Source organism: Furipterus horrens, unplaced genomic scaffold (genome assembly GCF_987537825.1).
Source record: "Furipterus horrens unplaced genomic scaffold, mFurHor1.1.pri manual_scaffold_3, whole genome shotgun sequence".
Lineage (NCBI taxonomy): Eukaryota > Metazoa > Chordata > Mammalia > Chiroptera > Furipteridae > Furipterus > Furipterus horrens.
This window is the reverse complement of record NW_028327173.1, coordinates 114,630,933-114,650,903: the sequence shown is the minus strand read 5'-3', so window position 1 is coordinate 114,650,903 and position 19,971 is coordinate 114,630,933.

Here is a 19,971-nt window from a genome sequence, read left to right as displayed (position 1 = left end):
ACAAGGCCTCTTGGGTTGTTCTCTAGTCAATGTTACATATTGTCTGTGACTATTCATAAGCAACCTGTTTGAATGTACAAAGTGATCCACAGTTTATGGCTGTCTCTGCTGGGCCTTGGTGTGAGTGAGAAGGACTAAGCTGGGCACTAAGGCTGGCTTACACCAGCCCCAAGCCCTGGGGCACATCAGCAGAAGTCCCAAGTCATCCTGAAATCAGCCTCCACTTGCCAGCTGTTTGTTAAGCTCCATCGCTAAAAATGCCTCTGGTGGTAATTGAGTTGTATGAGATAGGCTCTCAGTGAGTCACTAGGAAGGGATGAGTGGTGTTCATCAGATTGAAATAGGTTTAACTTGGTGCCAGTGTTGTTTCTGAGGTGACTCAACCAAAGTCCCAAGCTATACTAAGTTTAGCTGTCACTTTCCAGGTGTCCTAGTGCTTGCATACCTTTGTTATGGGGCAGGATTCCAGGGATTCATCAGGGTGAGGCCAGGAGAGTTTATAAGAACCTAATAAACCAAGAGTTGGCCATGTGAGGGGAATGCTCTGCATCAGCTCATATAAGGGAAAAATGACACCCATCTTCAAACCACATGACTCAGTCTGTCCCAGATTGTGCTGGTAGCCCAAACTTAGCAGGATGGGTCTGCTGGAGGTCAGTGTGGGTCTGGTGGTTTTCCCATAAGGGGGAGATGCAGGTCAGGCTTGCGAGAATGTGGGTGAAGTTTCCCCTGTCTAGAGTCACACAACTCAGTCTCTGACATCCCCTGAGTCTGCCCAGACCTCTATACCCTGACCCAGAGAGCTCAGTCCCCAGCAGGGATTGAGTTCACTAGGCTTAGGCTATTGAATTTCTTCAGGTTGATGCCATAAGGAGAAGAAGCCACCAAAGAAAGATGGCTTCTACAATGTGGGAGTGGTATTGGAAACAAGCATCCTGGTGGCTGTCTGCTCATTTCTCCCCAGAGCCTCAAACACTAGTCTCTTCTAACAGGACTCTAGTCTCCTCCAGTCTCTCACTGCTGGAGCCGACGGTGAGTGGCTGTGAACAAGATTTTATGTGTTGGCCCTTTAAGAGTGTGCCTGTGTCTTTAGCAAACCCCTTGGGAGAAAGAATCCCCATCTATTTTCACAGCCAGATATTATGTGGGCACCTCTTCTCAGCTCTGGTGCTCTGGGTTCTGAAGCCCAGCTCCTCAGAGGGAATATTTGCAGCTCAGATATCCCTCTGGAAACTTAGCCATCAACCGTGGGACCAGGGCCAGCCTTTTTTGCATTTATGCCCTCCCTACCAGTTTTGATATGACTTCTTCTGGTTATAAAAAATATTTGGTTATAAAACTTCTTTCTGTTCAGCTAGCTTTGAGTTGTATATTCAGGTTGACTTTTTTTTATATTTTATTTGTAATTCCAGTTTGGTCCTGGAAGGAGATGAGTGTAATTTCTACCCACTCCATATCTATCTTGGATCTTGTATGTATCTTATTTTCCTTCTGTAACATGTATTATTTTGTGTTAATTATATACAGGAAATAAGATCAATCAGGCACAATTTGCCTTAAAAATAGCTTATTTTTTCTGCCATTAATTACTGGAACCACTTCAGATGTTCTCTTTTCTGCTCAAGTGTGAATTCCTTGTCATCAAATTTTACTAAAGATCTTAACAATGCACTGCTATTTGTTTCAAGTTACTGAAGTAGTCCACAAATGGTGATTTTGATTGCTTTGGCGATTTTCTTACAGGTACATGTATCAAGTTTTTGGAAAAATTTATGTATTGAAAATATAAATTAAAGTCAGCTCTTCGAAAATATTCAGAAGCTCTCCATATATGAAAAAAACTGATAAAGTGAGACTAGAGAATAAAACAATGTATATATATATACATACTTGAAAATAACATACTTGAAAATAAAATATTCTAAAATGAGTTCAGGATATTTTAATTAAACATTTATTACAATATTGACAAAGTTATCTTTATATTTCTTTTAAAAATATTTTATTTACTTATTCTCTTAGAGAGAGGGCAAGGAATAGAGAAAGGGAGGGAGAGAAACGTCAATGTGTGGTTGCCTCTCATGTACCCCCAACTGGGGACCTTGCCTGCAACACAGGCATGTGCCCTGATGGGGAAGCGGACCAGCAACCCTTTGGTTTGCACACTGGTGCTCAATTCACTGAGCCACATTAGCCAGAGCTATTTTTCAGAAGTATGCTTTCTTTATACATTTTTTGTCCTATTGCACAAATTAGGATTGCAAACTTCTAGTGTATCTAGATCAAACCTTAATGTAAAATCTTTAAATCTTTATGTGTTCCATAATTCCCACTGACATATACCTGTTCTTAACATACAAGTATTACCCAAGCTTTGGAAATATGTAAAACTATGAAAAATTATGTTATTTTTTTCAAAATATATGAATTATATTAACTAGACCTTTTGAAAATTGTGTTTTCCTTCTCATTATAGAAATTTGCTACTTTTGTTAAGTAAAAACATTGCAAAATATATATTTAGTTTCAACAATATAGTTGATTTAATTAACATGCTAAAACTTAATACATAGTAGTTGCTTCAAATTTATTATACCTATATTTTTGTAAAAACACTTAATAATGAAAACTCTTTTACTTATTCAGGTATTTTCAAATATACAGAATGAATATGTTCATTAGGGATGGGTGATAGCATTTTTAAAATGACAGCTAATATTTTACCTCACATTATTTGTTATGAAAAATAAATAAAGAGGAAAGACTGTTTTTATATTCAAAAAAATATTCCATGATTTGACTAAATAATAGTGAAGTAGTATTTCTGGCTGCATGAAATGTTTTTATACCCTTCATATTTCTAATATTTTCTAATTATCTTCTTTTTTTCTTGAGCTTCATGCCTCTATCTAAGGTCTCATTTTGGGAATTATGATTTGGAATATTTTTAGCTAGGCTATTCATTATATAATTTAATAAAATTAATTATTTTTGTTTATTTATGACCTATTTTGATGGCAGTTCTAACACAGTTTTCTACAACTCAAGCGTTTAATTAGAAATACTAATGTCTTATATATGTGAAAGTTCAGTTTTATACTTTAAAGCTGACTCCAAATATTTCATTACATTTACTTCAGTGTGCAGACATTTATAAATGTTAATAGTTTAAGAGTGTTATTGATTTTCTGAAAATTCTGAAAGAATATGCCTTTCAATAAATCAGTAAATTGCAAGTGGATGTTTTATGTCATTTGAATTCAATTGTTCTACTTTCTGCCTAGTTATGACTTTATAAATCAAAAGTGGGTGAATTTCAGAGAGACTTTCTCTATGGTGTGAAAGCATAAGTAGTAAAAAAAAGTATATTTTTACAATATTTGGAAATATTTAGCACTTTCTTCAGATAGTCTTCTGATTATTAATTATGCTCATTTTTCATATCCTGTTCTCATTCACTTCTTGTTTGGTTAAATGTTATGAAAGAACATTTCTATAAGTGAGTTGCTAAAAAATATAGATAACTGAATTTAAAGGAAAGGAGTTGAGGGGACTTACAAAGAAACCTCCCATGTTTAGTCTTAAAATATCTAATTGTGTCATGTATATCTATAAATATGACTATTAAAGTTGAAAATTGATTTGGTTCATTGAAATAATCTCTCTAGGTTTTATTTGTTGAAAATGTATTATATATGTGTGTGTGTGCATGTAAATATTACAGAATGTATCAAGTTTATAATATGAAAAAGAAAAAATCATGTTAGAATTCTTTAAAGGAAAAATGCAGAAAGAATTAAACGAGAGAGCAATGACGATACCATATTGAAAACAGGTAATTTCATTACAGAATTTAAAAGCCTGTCTTTTGTAAATGTTTCTTCTTCTTTTCATTTCCATTTCAAATTGGTAGCAATGTATAGAAGCACAAAAATTTAATGTCTTCCCAGAACCAATCTGGAATTACAACTAAATTATAGAAAAATCATCCTGAATAACCAATTGAACACTAGCTGGAGAGAAGCCTTATAACCAAGGACTTACAGAAGAAACAACATCACCATATCAAGACTGCCAGAGGCTAGAGAGGGCATGCTGGGCTCCCACAAGTGGCAGCTGAAGTACTGGAGAGGCAGGGAGCAGGGTTCTCTCTGAGAAGTGTGTGGTTTGAGATCCAAGCTGGGCATCTCAGCTTAGAGCACCAGAACTGGGAAAGGAACCTAAATAACATCTGGCTATGAGAAGCAGTGAGGTTTCTGTCCACACTGTAAAAATGGCTAGACACCCAGAGAGACTGTTAAAGGCACAACACACAAAATTTTGTTTGCAGCCACTTACCCTGGGCTCCTGCAGAAGGAGGGCAGAACAGACTAGAGTTGTGAGTGAAGAAATTAGGGTTGGTAGCTCTGGGGAGATAACTAAAGGTTCAGCCACCAGGATCCCTGTGCTAACTCATTTCCCATGCTGTGGAAGCCATCCTTCTCAAGCAGAACACACTCCTCCATTTGGCATAATCCTAGGGATGGGAAGCAATAGCTCCACCTGAAGGAATCCCTCTCAAAACACTGTGTTGAGTTTAAGCCCTACTGAGGAGTGTTTAAGATGAACAGAATGCCTGCAGGCAGAGGCAGAAGTGTTTAAGATGAACAGAATGCCTGCAGGCAGAGGCAGATATCTGGGAAATCCTAGACTTTAACTGAACCTCCCCTGGACCCTATGGTGGTAAAAGCCAACCGTGTTGCATAGTTGGGTTTGTTGTCACACACTCAGGCCCAGCAGAGAGAGCCAAGAGCTGTGAATTGCTGATAGCTCCAAACAGGTTGCTCAGAGCCAGTCACAGGCAGCATCTGATATTGGTCTGTATGAGAGTCTTAGCAAATTCACCTAATACACATACACAAACACAAAGAGGAAGCCAAATGGGGAGACAAAGAATCAGGTCCCAAATTAAAGAAAAGAATTCTTCAGAAGAAGAGCTAAATGAAATGGAGGCAAGCAATTTACCAGATACAGAGTTTAGAGTAATGATTATAAGGATACTGGGGAAGGGGGGGGTGCTGGGAAGAGGGGAGCAAAGGGGAAAAATTGGAACTATTGTAACAATATAATCAATAAAATATGCTTTAAAAAGACATAGAAATCATAAAAAATACCATGCAGAAATAAAGAATGCAATATCTGAAATAAATAACACGTTGAAGGAATAAATAGTGGGCTAGATGAAACAGAGGATCAAATCAACATTTTGGAGGACAAGATAGAAAAAATTCCAAAGTAGAGAAGCCAAAAGGAAAAATAATTTTAAAAAATGAAGAGATTTTAAGGAACCTTTGGGGCAACATAAAGTATAACAACATCCACATCATGGGAATACAAGAAGGAGAATAGAGTGAGCAAGTAATTGAAAACCGATTGGAAGAAAAGAATGACTGAAACTTTCCTAAGCTGGTGAAGGAAAAAGACACACAAGTCTAGAAAGTGTGGAGAGTCCCATACAAAATGGATCCAAAAAGGCCCACACCAAGACACATCATATTTAAAATGGCAAAGCTTAAGGACAAGGAGAGAATCTTAAAAGCACTAGAGAAAAGCAGGGAGTTTACTACAAGGGAACTCCAATGAGACTGTCGTATGATTTCTCAACAGAAACATTTGAAACCAGAAGGGATTGCTGTGCAATATTCAAGGAGATGAAAAGCAAGAACCTACAACCAAGGGTACTTTACCAAGCAAGACTATCATTTAAAATTGATGGAGAAATTAAGAACCCCAGACACACACAAAAAAAAACTAAAAGAGTTTGAAAACATCAAACTAGTACTGCAACAAATGTTACAGCCTGGCATTAAAAAAAAAAGAAAAAAAAAAGAAAAAGAGAAAAATAGTTAAAAATTAAAACAGTAATAAATACATATCAATAATAACTTTAAATGTAAATAATTTAAATACTAAATCAAAAGACATAGAGTAGCTGAATAGATAAGAAAACAAGATTCGTTTATATGCTGTTCCAAGAGACACACCTCAAAATGAGCGATACACATAGACTAAAATTAAATGTATGGAAAAGATATTTTATGCAAGTGGAAAGAAAAAAAACTGGGGATATAATAGTTATATCTGACCTAATAGACTTTTTAAAAGGTCTATTGTAAGAGGCAAAGAAGAACACTCACAATGGTAAAGGGAACAATCCGAGAAGAGGATATAACCCAACATAGGAACACCTAAATATGTGAAGCAAATCTTGATGGACATAAAGGGAGAGACTGACAGAAATACAGTCATAGTTGAGGATTTTAACACCCCATTTATTTCAGTGCATATATCTTTCAGACAGAAAATCAACAAGGACACAGCAGCCTTAAATGACACACTTGATCAAAGAGATATAATTGACACTACAGAACATTTCACCTTAAATCAGCAGAATATATGTACTTTTCAAGTGCACAAGGAACGTTTTCTAAGATAGACCACATGTTATGATACAAACAAGTCTCAGTAAAGTTAAAAAAATTGAAATTATATCCAGCATCTTCTCAGACCACATGCTATGAAACTAGAAATCAATCACAATAAAAATACAAAAAAAAAAAAGATAGCTAAAGAGCATGTTATTAAACAATGAATGGATCAAAAATAAGATCAAGGAAGAAATCAAAAGACACCTTGAAACAAAGTAAAATAACACAACAACTCAAAATCTGTGCAATGCCATAATGTAATCCTAAGAGGAAAATTTGTAGTATTACAGGCTTATCTTAAAAAGTAAGACAAAGCTTATATAAACAATCTAACTTTACATTTAAAGATACTAGAAAAATAGCAATGAACAAAAAGGAAAGTGAGTAGAAGGAAGAAAATAATAAAAACCAGAGCTGAAGTAAATGAGAGAGTATAAAAATGACACAAAAGATCAATAAATCTAGGAGATGGTTCTTTGAAAGGATAAACAAGAATGACAAGCCTTTAAACAAACTCATCTAGAAAACAAGAGAAGGGACCCAAATAAAGAAAATCAGAAATAAAAGAGGAGAATTAACAACATACACCAAGGAAATACAAAGAATTTTAAGAAAATATTATGAACAACAATATGCCAACATGTTGGACAATATGGAAAAAATGCATACATTTTAGAAACATACTATCTTTCAAAACTAAATAGGAAGAATCAGAGAATATGAATAGACAGACTACATTTAGTGAAATTGAAGTAGAAATCAAAAACTCTCAACAAACTAAAGCCTTGGACAAGATGGTTTCACATGAGAATTCTACCAAACATTCCTAGACCAACTAACACTTCTCCTTTTCAAAATATTTCAAAAAATTCAAGCAGTTGAAAGACTCTCAAGGTCACTTTTCAAGGCCAGTATTACCTTAATTCCAAAACCAAATAAAGACAATATAAAAATGAAAATAACAGGCCGATATTGCTGATGAAAATAGGTGCTACAATCTCCAACAAAATATTAGCATATTAGCTAAACAAATACAGCAATACATCAAAAAGACCATACACCACGATCAAGTGTGATTTATTCCAGGAATGCAAGGTGGGTACAATACTTGCAAATCAATAAATGTGATTCACCACATAAACAAAATGAAGGGTAAAAACCACATGATCATATCAATAGATGTAGATAAAGCATTTGATAAAATCCAGCACCCATTTATGATAAAAATTCTTAGCAAAGTGGGAACAGAGATAACATACCTCAATATAATAAAGGCCACATATGACAAACCCACTGCCAGCAACATACTCAATAGGCAAAAACTATAAGTCTTCCTTTTAAGTTCAGAAACAAGACAGGGGTGTTTGCTTTCCCCTCTTATATTTAACATAGTACTGGGAGTCCTACCCACATAGTACTGGGAGTCCTACCCACAGCAATCAGACAAGAAGAAGAAATAAAAAGCATTCAAATTGGAAAGGAAGATGTAAAATTGTCTTTATTTGCAGAAGACATAATACTGTACATAAAGAACCCCCAAGAATCCACCATTCTACCAGAATCAATAATCAATTCAGTAAAATAGCAGAATACAAAATTAATATTGAGAAATTATTTGCATTTTTATATGCCAATAATGAAAAGAACTGGATATTAAAACAATAATCCCATTAACTATGGCTTCAAAAAGAATAAAATATTGAACATCTAGAAATAAAACTAACCAAAGATATAAAAGGCCTTTACTCAGCTGCCGAAGAAAGAAATGAATGGCTAAGAAGACTTAACATCAATAAAATGTCCATACAACCTAAAACAACCTATAGATTTAATGCATTTCCTATCAAGATACCAATCTTGTATTTCAAAAACTAGAACAAATATTATCAAATATTTACATAAAACCACAAAAGACCCCACATAGCAACAGTGATCCTGAGAGGAGAACAAAGTTGAAGGATTCATGCTACCTAATACAAACTTTACCATAAGGCAATGGTAATCAAAACGACATGGTACTAGCATGATAACAGACACATAGATCAATGGAACAGAATAGAGAGCTCAGAAATAAGCATATACCTTTATAGTTAATAATATTTAAAGAGGAAGCAAGCACATACAATGGTCTAAAAATAGTTCATTCAATAAATGGTGTTGGGAAGATTGGACCAATACATGCAGAAAAATAAAATTTGATCACCTTCTTACACCACACACAGAATAAATTCATAATGGATTAAAGATTTAACTGTTAAACTTGAAACCATAAAAATCCTAGGAGAAAACATAAGAAGCAAAATCTCAGACATTGCTTGTAGCAATATTTTATCTGATATATCTTCTTAGTCATAAAAAACAAAAACAAAAAAATAAACAAATGGGACTACATCAAACTAAAAATATTTTGCACAACCACAGTACCACCAACAAAATAAGAAGACAACCCACAGAATGAGAGAATATATTTTCCAATACATCTGATAAGGGGTTAATATCTAAAATGTATTAAAAAAAAATACAACTTATAAAGCCCTGGCTGGTGTGGCTCTGTGGCTTGAGCTCTGGCCTGTGAACCAAAGTATCGCCAGTTCGACTCCCAGTCAAGGCATAAGCCTGCATTGTAGGATGGTCCCCAGTTGGGGGTGCATGAGAGGCGACCTCTCATTGATGTTTATCTCCCTTTCTCCCTCCTTTCCCCTTGATCTAAAAATAAATAAATAAAAATCTTTAAAAATAAAACATAAAACTCAACACCATAAAAATCATACAATCTAATTAAAAAATGGGTTAAAAGAGCTGAATAGACACTTCTCTAAAGAGGACATACAGGTGACCAACAGACATGTGAAAACATGCTCAATGCCACTAATCATTAGAGAAATGCAAATTAAAACCATAGTGAAATATCACCTCTTAGTGTTCAGAATGACTATCACCAAATAAATCAACAACAACAAATACTGGCAAGGATGTGAAAAAAGGGGACTATTTTGCACTGTTGGTAGGAAGGCAGATTGGTATAGCCACTGTGGAAAGCAGTATGGAGATACCTCAAAAATTAAAAATGAAACTGCCTTATGACCCAGCAATTCCTCTTCTGGGTTATACCCAAAGAACCGAAACACTAATTTGAAAGAACGTATTCATTCCTATGTTCATTGAAATGTTATTTACAATCAGTAAGATATGGAAGCAGCCCAAGTGTCCATCCGTAGATAAGTGGATAAAACAACTATGGGACATTTACATAATGGAATACTACTCGGCCATAAAAGTGAAAAGGATTTTACTCTTTGTGACAGCATGGATGGACTTGGAGAACATTATGCTGAGTGATATAAACCAGTCAGAGAAACACAAATATCATGAATTTCATTCGTATGGGAAATCTAATGAACAAACTGAACCAATGAGGAAAATGGGAAAGACTCATAGAGAGAGAGCAGGATCACAGCTGTGGGGGAAGCTAGGGGATTGAGGGATTGAACAAAAGGGAAAAAGGACTCATGGACATGGACAACAATGTGGGGATTGCTGGGGGTGAGGTATAAGGAGACTAAATGGTAATGGAAATATACAATAAAGATTAAATAAAAAAATAAATTCTATTTAACCTAAAAATTCAATACCTTAAAGAGAAAACTTCATTATTTAATACTTATAATTAATGTAATTGTTAATTCATTTCATTTTACCAAGCACCTGTTCTGTATGAGATGTGTTGGTACAGTGGCTCTAAAGAGGAGAAATAATTCATCTGACTCTCAAGATTTTTACCACCATCAGCTAAATTGGATAAGTGGTTCCTTATGAAACTAACTTTCATTATTACTGATTCCCGAAAGTCATCATTCCCCAGATGAGATGACAGTCTATATATTAAAACATTGGCTATTTTCTATTTAAATAATTGCATGCAATTGCAGAATTATGACCTCCAAGAACATATTAGTCCATTGTGATCGTAAATTTTAAAAAAGTGTGGTCAGAGGAATTTTCTGTGGCAATTGAAGTCTAATCAGTGGAATTTCAATTCTGTAATTTTCCTAGAGTTGCCAACATTTATTCTGCCTACAGTATTAATGATCACAAACTTTCATCTAGTTTCAATTGGATAAAAATAATCTACTACAGGTTGCTTACTTAGTATATGTAAATGTTTATTTTATCCTAGAACTCTATATGCAAATATTTGCATAAGTTATACAAATATTTTTGCCTATAAAAGAGCATATTGCATGTATCAATCCATAGAACTAAGGTTTAATATCTCCAAGCAAATAAGTTAAAGAGTATGATGATTAAATTAGGAGATTATAATTCCAATTCTACCTACACTGTGCAAATCTTTTATCTATTTGTTTACCTTCTTTGTTAATTCAAATGGGATAATGTTGTATACTTTTGAAACATAGGTCCAAAATTTAGCTACTTCAGGTGTCAAGGTACATATGATTTCTTATGTGATGTCCTTCTGGATTCCCCAGTCCAAATTTGGTTCTACTTTGTAGGTTATCCTCTAATGTCCTGTGCTGTTTCTTTTTCTTTTTTTTTTAGTATTTATTATGCTTTATTTTATGCTTTACAAAGACAAGCAATGCACATGTCTTTATAGTAGAATCTCTTGCACTTATTGAACAAAAAAATAATATTAATGTGTCAATATAATGCTTTTATTTATTTTATTTTATAGGCTATATTAACTGTTACATTGAATTATGAGACTTGATTATTTGATAACAGCTTAATTTAAAAATAAATTTATATTTAAAATAATCTAGTAATATAGTGATATTCAATTATTGCTGAATAACTTAACATATTATTAAGGTTTGTATACTTTAGTTTTTCATTTTTAATAATTAATGATATGAGGGAAAGAGAGAAATTTGTTGTTCCACTTATTCATGCACCCATTGGTTGATTCTTGTATGCGCCCTGATTGGAGATCCAACCTGCAACCCTGGAGTATAAGGACAATGCTTCAACCAACCTAGCTACCTGATCAGAGTAGGATTGCATACTTTAAAAACTACATAAAGATCTAAAAAAAGAAAAAGGTGATGTAACTAAAAAATTATTCCAGAAATGTAGCATTATTCAGTTTTAATTTTTTAATGGATAATTTGTATTTAAAGACATGGACATTGATAAATACTTTGATCTATTACAATAAGCACTAAAATGTCAGCAGTGGTAAATGATCACTTAGTGCAAGCCAACGACCAAATCCCATGTGGAAAATTATTTGGAAAAATCAGTGTATAAGCCTATATTAAGTAATCCTGACTCTTTAATAACATAAAGCTCACTGAAAAGATGTCAGAGATCTGTGATCTGACAGTTATAGTTTGCTACAGTAAGTGAACAAGTTAATTAGGCAGAGGTGGATTGAAGAATATATATGCTAACAGTGTAATTTTAAGCATTAAAAAAATTACCCGTCACATAATTTTTTGCCTGTAAGAAAGAAGCATTTTTCATGCATCAAAGAAACATCAAGAAAGTTATCAAGGAGGACTTTCAGTCAAGATTGTGGCTTAGGTAAACATGACTTGCCTCCTTGCACAACCAGATCAGAATTACAACTAAAATATAGAACAACTATAACTCAGAACCATCAGAAAGCAAGTTGAATGGAAGTCTGATAACTGTGGAATTAAGGAAATCACATACATCCAGACGGAGAAGAGGGGCAGAGACATAGAATGAGCTGGACCCACATCCACGTGTGGTGGATAAAAATTTGGGAGGGATATCTTGGGAATGAGGAGTCCCAGCCCCACACCAGCCCCTCCCAGCCCAGGGTTTCAGTGCCAGAAAGATAAGCCCGCATAACTTCTGGCTACAAAAACCAGTGGGAATTGAGTTGGCAGAAGAAACTTCTGGAGTCTCAAGCAGTTTCCTTAAAAGAACCCACTCATAGACTTACTTAGATTCACTATCTCTGCGCTCTATCATCACGGTAGAAGCTTGAAAGGGACCAAAGGCATATGGAGAGGAACTAAAGTGTCTGGCATCAAGGCAAGAGCTGGAGGACAGTTTTCTATCAGACAGAAAGGTGGGTAGGGGCCGTTGTCCCTTTATAAGCCCTTCCCCCACAGTGCCACAGAACTGGCAAGCTGGTGTCATATCTGAAATTCCATCAACCTGGCTAACACTATTTGCCTCACCCTAGAGATTCCCTGAGACTCTGTTGCACCCAACTTAATGGCTCGCCCAAACTGTTAACCATGATATTTCCATATGAATGCCTAGTCTTGGCTCATGCTTCACAATGTCCTAAATCCTATCAAACAAGCAACAGCCGGCCTCAGTGAGCCCCAAGTCCTCTCTTGTTAAGTGGCCCAAGGCATGGCAATCACTAGCAGCAGCCAGCCTAAATTCACAGTTTGGCTTCACCTAAGAATCTCCAAGCCCAGGACAAGAAGCAGATATCTCAGACTGCTTTATAGCTCATGCAGGGTGGCCTCAGGCAGAACACAGGTGGGGTCTGACCTTTGCCTGCACCACCCAGGAAATCCCAGAGCCTGTACACTCAGTGGACAACTATAGACCATGTCAGAGCACCACCACACTGTACCTGCATAGCTGATCCTCTGTGAAGGACAGAGGTTGGTGGTCAGTGATCACAGCTAGTCCTTGCTGCTGACTGGTTTGTGTAAGTCCCTCCCATTGACCTGCCAACAGCAATCGAAGTTCAACTACTAGAGGAATATGTACTCAGCCCATGAAATGGGTCTACATTAAGTACCCAGCTTGGGTGACAGGGGACACTGTGCCACTGGACCCTACAAGACGCCTACTACATTAGGCCGTGCTACCAATACAGGGAGTCATAGCAGCTCTATTTATACATGAAAACAAACCTGGGGAAGCTGCCAAAACAAGGAGACAAAAAAAACTTCCCAAATGGAAGAACAGCTCAAAACTCCAGAAAAAGGACTAAATGAAATGGAGATAAGCAATCTCTCAGATGCAGAGTTCAAAACACTGGTTATAAGGATGCTCAAGGAACTTTGTGAGGACCTCAACAGCATAAAAAAATCCAGTCAGAAATGAAGGATATGCTAATTGAAATTAAGAACAATTTACAGGGAAACAACAGTACAGTAAAGTCGAGAATCAGATCAATGATTTGGAACATAATAAAGCAAAAACAACCAATCAGACCAACAACAAGAAGAAAGAATCAAAAAGAATGAAGTTTTCTGGGACAAATTTAAGCATTCCCACTTTCACAACATAGAGGTGCCACAGGGAGAAGAGAAAGCAAGGAATCAGAAATTTGTTTGAAAAATAATGAAAGAATATGTCCCTAATTTGGTGAAAGAAATAGACATGCAAGTCCAGGAAGCACAGAGAGTCCCAAACAAGATGGATGCAAAGAGGTCTACTCCAAGACATGTCACAATTAAAATGCCCAAGGTTTAAGACAAAGAATCTTAAAAGCAACAAGAGAAAAGAAGTTAATTACCTACGGGGAAGCCCTCATAAGACTGTCAGCTGATTTCTCAAAAGAAACTTTGCAGGCTAGAAGGGATTGGCAAGAAATATTCAAAGTTATGAAAAGCAGGCATCTACAGCCAAGATTGTAAAGTACAGTATAGGAAATGAAGAAGCCAAAGAACTTATACACATGACCCATGGACATGAACAATGATGTGGGGATGACCTGAGGTAGTGGGAGGTGTTGGATGGAGGGGGCAAAGAGGAAAAATTTGAATGACTGTAATAGCATAATCAATAATAACAATTTTAAAAAGAAAATTACCAAGTCATATCATAATATCTTTAATAATTGGAATTATCAATATTGAATACTCATTTCATTGTCATTATAGATACATAATTTTAGGTACATTTAAAACATAATATTGATATGTGTGGAGCCAGTTTTTTAAATGTCATTTTAAATGCCAAGACCTTTCCCTTATAACTCCTGATTCTCTCTCAAAGTCACTTTCTGCTTCTTAATAAGGATAAGCAATCTGACTGCCTGGATTTGACGTAAGACTTGTACATGTACTCTGTAACTTTAAACTCTCTACATTTGATTTCCTTCTTTGTAAGGTAAAAAATTTAATAGTAGTATCAATAGCATAGGTTTCTGTGAGTATTCATTCAACTAAAGCTCTTAGAAGAATGTCTGGCAGGTAGAAAATGCAATATAGTGTTCATTATTATTTTTCCCACTGGCAGTACTTTAATTTAAGCTGGTAGAATCTATAAGACCTGTTTCTGATCATTGGTACTTTGGTACACTCATGGCATACACATACATAAAAGCTTCACATTTGCAATTTTGAATGTCTGAGATGGCACGTTTATCCTGTCTTTTTACTAGTAATAACAAACTTTTCTTACTTGTTAATGAACTAAATTCTTGTTCAGAGAAATAGTGGGCAGTATATTATCAAAATTTCTAAACTCAACTTTTTGGAACTTTTTAACATAAATTTATATCCAGTTTGATATATGAATCAGATTTCCTTGAATGCCTGAAGTTCATTCACTAAGTGCTGCTTGCTTACCAGCAGAAGAGTAGTTCTTTCATTTTGGACTGAATAATGATTAAGTTACCGAGATCAGAAATGACATTTCCTTTTCTGCCAAAGCAACAAACAAATGAAAATTACGCCCTCCAAAAATTGGACAATAGAGTCATCAGCGGTATGATCACAATGCCAGATCCACATTTATTTTCCTGGCCATGTTCTGGGGAATAAAAGCCTAAACCTTTCACAACTATGTAGTAATTTTAAGAAGATAGCAGATGAAATGACAGGCTGATGGTGTCACCTTGAGCTGGGACCATCTGATGGGTCCACAGTTTTTTAACTGTTAGAAGTATTCTTTAGTTTATAGAGATAAATAATAGTTTATAGAGATAAGTAATCTCTATAGTAACTTTTGCTTTCAGTATATCATAAGAGAAAAAATAATCCAAGTGGTTTGTAAAGGGTTGGTTTTCCTGGCTGTATGTGGTCAAAGTTTCAGACTTCAAAATGGAGTTGGGCCTACTTTCAGAGTGTGACTTCCAAGTAGCTGACACAGCAGCTATTGTATGACCAGTGAAGTAACCACTTCCGGTGACTGATGTAATTCTGGGCTAGAAGCCACCTTTGTGTAACAAGGTATATGAGCCCATGGCACTGTAGAGCAGGCGGGAGAGTGTACTGTACCGCCAGAACTCTTGGCCATGCCACATCAATATAGCATGCAAAAGCTCCCCAAGCCTCCGTGGAAATTCTTCTTCGCCATCGGACCAGAGCCCACCTCGCTATTCCGGAGACTTGGACCTAACATCAGTGTGGGGTAAAGAGGAGGATTTCATACTAAATCCTGGAGGTAATTCCTTAGTATTCAGGCTAAAGAAAAATACCACAATCCCATGCCTGGATCACTAGAATAGCCTTCTCTATTCTTGACCACATTTAACACATTATTATTTTACTTTTTCCTCTTTTTTCTTCAGAGCTATTTTTACTTTCTGAAAATAATCAAACTTACATAAAATTTGAAAGAACAGCACAATATAAATCTATAGCCTCTTCAATTCACCAATTGTTAATATTTAGTTTGCTTCTCTCCTCTCTTTCCCACTCCCTCCTTTCTTCTGCCTCCCTCCCTCTCCCCTGTATTATTTGAGGTTTAGGTACAGACTTGATGATGATCCTCCTCTAAAGAGTCCATCATTTATTTTTGAGAACTAGGGCATTCTCTTATATAACCACAATACAATCATCATGCTCTGGGAATTTAACATTGAGAGATATAGTCCATATTCAAATTTCTCTAATTATCTCATTTTTTTATAGCTATTTTTTTCATTCTCCCAGATTTAATCAAGGAAAAGTCTCTGTATTTGATTTTCATCCTCTCAAATACATTTTCAACATGCAGCCAGAGTAAGCTTTTTAAATCCTCAAATGCATTATGACATGTCTTTGAATCTTTTATTTCCCCTAAAATGAAATACAAACTGGTCCTTAGCTCTCCAGTATCTTTTTATTTATTATCCACTTCAAATTATTTTTCAATGATATTGAATTAACTTATTTCTTCCAGTAATCTTCATGACCTCTATTAGGTCTATGGCATAATATTCCTACTATCAATGTGTCTTCTACCTTAATTCCTCTCTTCCCTTAGCTAACTCATCCATGTTCTATGGGTTACAACTAACACATCATTGCCAGTGAAAAGCCTTATCTGCCAAGATCAGACTGTTTTTGGTGTCCCACTATGTGCTCATGTAGCACCTCATAGTTACAGCTAGCAGAAGATTTATACTACTTTGTATTCACCAGTTTACTTACTAGAATCCCCAACCATATTATTGAATTTCTTGAAGACAGGGACTCTACAACTTGTTCACCACTATATTCCTCAAGTCTATTGAGTGGTTCTCACATAGCTGGTTCAATAAATGTTAAGCAATAGGGCACACTAAGTCATAACGGCTACTGTGAACCCCAGGGCTAACTCTGCATAAAATTATAATTGAGTGTTCTATATGAGTCTTAGGTTATTTCCAAGTTAAAGACAGAAAGAAAATTTTAGTTGTTACAGTTATCTGGGCTCTGAAAATATTTTCTCAATTTAATTTGTTTCCTTTATTAATGATCGAGTATTTATATTTACATTTGTAATGCTGGAATATAAACATAGTTTCAGTTTTAAAGTTCTCACCTATTGGAAATCTGTTTTCAGATCCAACAATTAATGTTTAGATTTAAAAGTTGAGAACAAAGGTAAAAGATTCCCAGAAAAATATGGTTATCAATAATTTTAAAAAACTAAAATAGATAGATGAAAATAGTGAAATAAGGAGACAGCCAGATTGGACATTGAAACAGGCCAATTTTAATGCACACCTCTGAGTTCAGTTTAACTAAAATCTATTCTTTTAAAGGAATACGTTCAAGAATTTTTAAAAGTTTGAGGCATATTTAGTATTTAGGTCTAAACAATAGCATAATCACTTTTAAAAGTGAACAACCTGTTACTTTTTGAGTTTGTTTTTTCCTGATTTTTAATCTTTGCTTAATATCCAGTGGGGGAGTTACTAAGGAATATTTCCGTAATATATAATTTATGAAAAATCATTTTGAGGAACTGAACAGCCTTCAGAAAATTACTGTAGTTTCTTTAGATAAATCTGTAAATAAACACTTAGGAAAAGTAAAAACAAAAAACAAAAAACTACTGGTTTTGGAAAACAAATCAGTCTTGAGCATAAAATGTTTGCTAATTTACTCTGCTTCAGTGGTTGAGCAATTGTCTGACTATCCCACTGATTCCACTCTCAGATTTCAAGATTAAAGAGGAAGTAATTTTTAAAAGTTCACTCTTATTTCTTCATTTCTTTTCCTCTATCTTATGAAGTCACTGTTTATCCGCTACAATTTAACAAAAGTAAACTGCTTGGTGAAATGTTAAATGCTTCTAAAGTATAAATGAATATCAAACTATGAACAATAATTGATTTGAATCCATTCAAATGTCTGCACAATGATTTATTTTTATTTTTTATTCTCAACCCAGGACATTTTTTCAATATGAAAGAGAAACATTGATTGGCTCCCTCTTGTATGCATCCCAACCAGGGATGGAACCTACAACCTTCCAGTCCTCAAGATGACGTTCCAGCCAACCTAGCCATGTGAGGCAAGGCTGCACAATTATTTTTTGAGAACCCAATATGTTATTACATAATTTATAAAAGATGTGATTTTAGACTGAAAAATTTTGATAGAGTAGTTTTCACAGTCAATTCTTATCCCTAAAAGTCCCTGTAAGACCCTGTCAAGCATCACTTCTTTAATCTTATTGAGTTACTGAGAAGGTTAATTTTAAAGTAAAGAACTAAAGTTAGAACTAGGTGGAGGACAGTGTTTGATTTGGAGATGTGAAAGGATTATATAGAACAATTAGGGAGCTATAAACATCCAGTTTGATTCCTTAGGCTGAGCTCATGTTTGTTTCTCTTGCAATGAAGTTTCAACTTCTTAACATAAGAGAGAAAAGCAAATCATAAAAATTTACATTACAGAAAAATGTAAACATGGTAAAAGAAAAATAACAAAAAAGTATAAAAGTTATGTTTAGGAATAGGAAAGATATACTCACAAGGTGTAAACATGGCCTGTTGTCTATAGTTATCTTTACGTCAAAAGTAGACCTGCTTCAGGGCTATAGATTCTTTCACGCACTGGAGATTTTCATCTGGTTGCTCCTTTGTAACTCAATTTTCTTTATGTCCTAAACTAAATTATTGCTTCTCTCTCAAAGGTCTTTTCAAAGAATTATACTACCATTCATCTGGCCTAGCATTTCCTGGACTCTTCAAAGAAACACAATATTTCAAAAATGTTAGATTTCTCATTGGGAAAAAGATTTATAATCAATGTTTGATAAGTAATATGAGCAGATAACAATATAAAGAGCTGGCAAACTGTTCTGCTTAATAAGTTAAAAAAATTCTCACTATAGCAAAGTCTAAAAAACAAGATCCTCTTTAAAATAGGGATATTAAGGAAATCCTATGTAGGTTTGTTGCCACTTGTAGAATAAGAAATGCTATTAAATTTGTAAATTATTACCTGCATGAGGCATGACATAACCCTTCTCACCACCCAGACCTTCACTGAAGCTTGCTGCTGTGTATGTATGTATGCATAAATGTTGTTTTGGAGAATTTAAGTGAAACTGAAGTTCCATAGATACTAAAAAATTAGAATAAAAGATGACTGGATACCATGGATTCTAAACTAAGATTTGATTTTTTTTAATTAAAAAAACAAGGTGAAGAGTATTTTCTCAATTACATCATAAACTATTCTACCCTTTATTTATATAGCAGTTAGTTTGCTTTGCCTGAAGTGCAACAATTCAACAATTATACATATCTATGAGCAGCAAATAAATAATGAATAATACACTGACAGTACTGAAGAAATAAATAGTAACACAATAATAGTAGATTCAATACTTGCACTTTCAATAATGGATAGAACAACTAGTTACAAGAGCAACAAGGAAACAGGGGACTTCTACAACAGTATAATTTAAAAAAGAAATGGACCTAATGTATATACAAAACGTCACACATTACAACAGCAGAATACATATTCTTTTTAAGTGCACAAGGGATATTTTCAGGAAAGATAACATGTCACAAAACAAATCTTATGAAATTTAAGAAAATTAAAATTGTGCCAAGTTATTCTCTGATCACAGTGACATAAAACTAGAAAACAACACCAGAAAGAAAACTGGAACAAATATATGGAAATTAAAACACTTTTGAACAACAAATGCAAACTATGCAGAAAAATTCTTGGAAATGGCCCGTTGATGGCAGTGTTTTTGTATTGCAGAAAGATAATGATCTTAAGTTATTTTCCTTTCTATGATTCATGTTTATGTCTTGCTTCTGAATCATATATAAAACAACCAGCTGAGTGCAGATTGTCAGCTGGTAAGCACTTTTTAA